Source organism: Malus sylvestris, chromosome 7, assembly GCF_916048215.2.
Source record: "Malus sylvestris chromosome 7, drMalSylv7.2, whole genome shotgun sequence".
NCBI lineage: Eukaryota > Viridiplantae > Streptophyta > Magnoliopsida > Rosales > Rosaceae > Malus > Malus sylvestris.
Genome location: NC_062266.1, coordinates 1,482,866 through 1,486,005, shown reverse-complemented (window position 1 = coordinate 1,486,005; position 3,140 = coordinate 1,482,866). Strand labels below are relative to the sequence as shown.

The 3,140-nt window shown below is 38.4% G+C and overlaps 1 long non-coding RNA gene across 1 annotated transcript; it reads left to right on the top strand.

Annotated features, from left to right (window-relative positions):
* The first annotated feature begins 1,222 nt into the window (after nucleotides 1-1,222).
* LOC126628353 (uncharacterized) lies at nucleotides 1,223-3,140 on the top strand. Its single transcript, XR_007625387.1, has 3 exons — nucleotides 1,223-1,504; nucleotides 1,588-1,640; nucleotides 2,667-3,140. It is a non-coding gene; the product is annotated as an uncharacterized LOC126628353 (long non-coding RNA).

Here is a 3,140-nt window from a genome sequence, read left to right as displayed (position 1 = left end):
ATTTTATAGGACGGCAATAAGGCCAGCGATGTTGTATGACACAGAATGTTGGGCAGTGAAGCATCAACACGTACACAAAATGGGTGTGGCGGAGATGAGGATGCTTCGTGGGATGTGTGGGCACACGAGAAAGGATAAGATTGAGAATGAGGATATCCGAGGTAAAGTAGGAGTAGCCGAAACTGCAGGAAAGATGAGAGAAAATCGGTTCCGGTGATTTGGACGTGTGTAAAGAAGGCCTACTGACACTCCGGTTTGAAGATGTGACTACGGGACAGAGGTTCAGGGCCGAAGAGGTAGAGGAAGACCTAGGAAAACTTTGGAAGAGACTCTAAGAAAAGACTTAGAGTACTTGGATCTAATGGAGGACATGACACAAAACCGAGCGTAATGGCGTTCTAGGATTCATATAGCCGACCCCACTTAGTGGGAAAATGCTCTGTTGTTGTTGTTGTTGTATGAACTTCTCTTGTTGAGTAAATATCCTTGCTTGAGTCATTCTTAATTTGTAATGATCCTAATTAGAGTAAAGCCTTTAGTTTCTCTAGGTTCAATCACAACACGAGCCTGAGCACCATCTGAGAACTCAACAAGGGACACTTGAGAGTGGGGTGTGAACCCATGTTCTCCAAACAACAAAAATACCACAATTTCGTCATGCTCCAACTTCATCATTTTTGAGCCAAAGGAGAAAGCTAAGGGCAGCAAGGAGATTGCATATAGCGGCCTCAATCCTTTTGACAAAAAGCACCTGATAAGAGTGAAGCCTGGATTTAGGGTGAAGAATTCCTAATCCTGTGGCCAACAACAGTGGTGGTATACAAGTAAGATGCACTGCAGGATATATGGGGTGTAGCTGCAGAACCAAGAATTGAGGGTGCACCTTGAAATGGTTCTCTTGGAACTTAAAACAGAGCATCAACTTTGTAGCTGTAGTTAAAGCATCTCCCGGATCCCATACAGGCCAAAGGTCAAGGCTGGAAAAAAATCCCAAAAATCCCAAACCAAACCGAAAAAATCCCGATCCCAAACTAAAAAAATCCCAAACCAAAATTCCCCAAATTTTCGGTATGGGATTCGGTTTTGCATCTCAATTTTTTCGGTATTCCCATATCGAACCGAAAATAAATATTATATTATATATATTATTTTTTAATTATAAGAAAATTATTTCAACCGTTCATTGTTTTGGATTTAATCTATGTCGTTCGTTTGTTTTTAGGTCTGATCTCCATTCTCCCATTTCACTTCCGTGTTATTCCATCGAACTAGAACGCAGCCCCTGAGCCTCCCTCACCGAGCGCTCATCTCCAGCCCTTAACCCTCTCTGTGTCGAATTCCGGCCAGCCACCAGCCCACCACTACACCATACTATCGTCTCTGACTCTCCAGCCTTCCTTCATCACACAGCCACCGCACACCACCGCTCTTTCTCACGATCTCTCTCTCTTGGGGCGATTTTCTGTCACAGACAGAAGTCATAGAACTCTCGATCCCAAATTAGGTAATTAATTTAGTGTTTTGAAATCTAATTTCTGTCTTCCTTTTGAAATTTAATTTAGGGTTTGGAATTAATTTTGTTTGCAGAGTTCACTTCTATTCAGTTTTGGGATCGTCTGCGGAAGCCATACTAACTTAAGGTAAGACGTCAACATATCTCTGTCTTCTCCTTCTTCAATTTTTTATTTGTTGGTATTTCTCTGTTTTTGCTAAACTTGATTTTAGGGTCTGAAATTTAGAATTACAAACCCCTTTTAACTGCTAATACTAGGAACTGCTTCCTGCATCATATGTATGATCGATTGCAAGACTAAAACAGTCACTTCTTAACCAATGAGCAAAAATTCATTTTTCATTTCGTTTAATGCATTGTTAATTTATAAGTCCTCACGTTGATTTCTTGAATTTAGCTTAGCATATCAAAGAAAATAGACGCAAAGTTACTTACAGGAGGCATATCCACGTGGTAGTTCATATGGTTGAATGCAAGTGAAAGGGGCTCGAAGGGCAAAACCATTCCTTTTTTGGCTTGATTTCTCACTTGCTTATCAGTACGTGACATTGGTCATTTTGTATTAGACAATGAGATGTAAGTTTTATGCACTAGGTTTTGTTATAATGCTTATCTAGCAATTCATTGTTTTTACAGCTAGGTGTGGTAAATAGATGAATGAGAGATGGAGTAATTCATTATTTATAATGCATATGAAAATTAAGATCCACAAGAAATATAACAGTATACCTTCTGGATTGGATTGTCGCTTTCTCTTATTTTCAGCGTCGTCATTATCGATTAAGGTTTTATTAACTACAATTGCTGCAATTTAGTTAAAAGAGAAAGCAAATAATCAGAACTTAAACCAATGATCATGGTTTACTAGTAGTACCAATGAGTAACTTAGCACATGGATTTGTAGAGGTTCAGAGGTTATATATTTTAATGATGCAGGACAAAGTTTTGGAGTATTTATTTGAGTTTCATTTATTTAGCATAAATATACTTCTTCGCTTCATTCCGCGATCTAATTTGTGGTAGAACCATTATGAACCTTTATGCAGGACAAACCCTTACGAACCTTTGCAGTGATGTTTTTTTACATATATCTTGTTTTAAACTTTTACATTTGTGCATACAAAATTGAATAGGCAGATGCTATTGTGCACAGATGGGTAGTAGGCGGCAAATTGGTTATATACTATGGAAGTATGAAACTATGTCAAATTTGTGCACAGATTAGTAGAAACGCCTTGCCAGGTTTTCAATTCGAATAGAACTCGGCCAGAAAAGAAGAAATCACGGAAGAAGCAAAGATGGAAGAGATCACGAAGCAAAGATTGAAGAGAGCGAAGCAGAGATTGAAGAGAGCAGAGATGGGAGATAAAGAAACCCAATCCGAAAATGGGTCAAGAAGGTATGAATGAAACTGGGTCGAGAGGTGTGGAAGACTGTAGAACAAGCAGAGCATTATTAAAAAATAAAATAAATTTACAAAATTACCCTTGAGTTATTTTATGCATTCATTTTTCTTTTTTTTTATTTTTATTTTTAGGCCGAGGGGCAGTTTTGTCCAATTCATTTTGTCGAACCCGGTGACACCAAAACTGGCCTCCGACTTTATACATAAAAGATTATTTTTAAA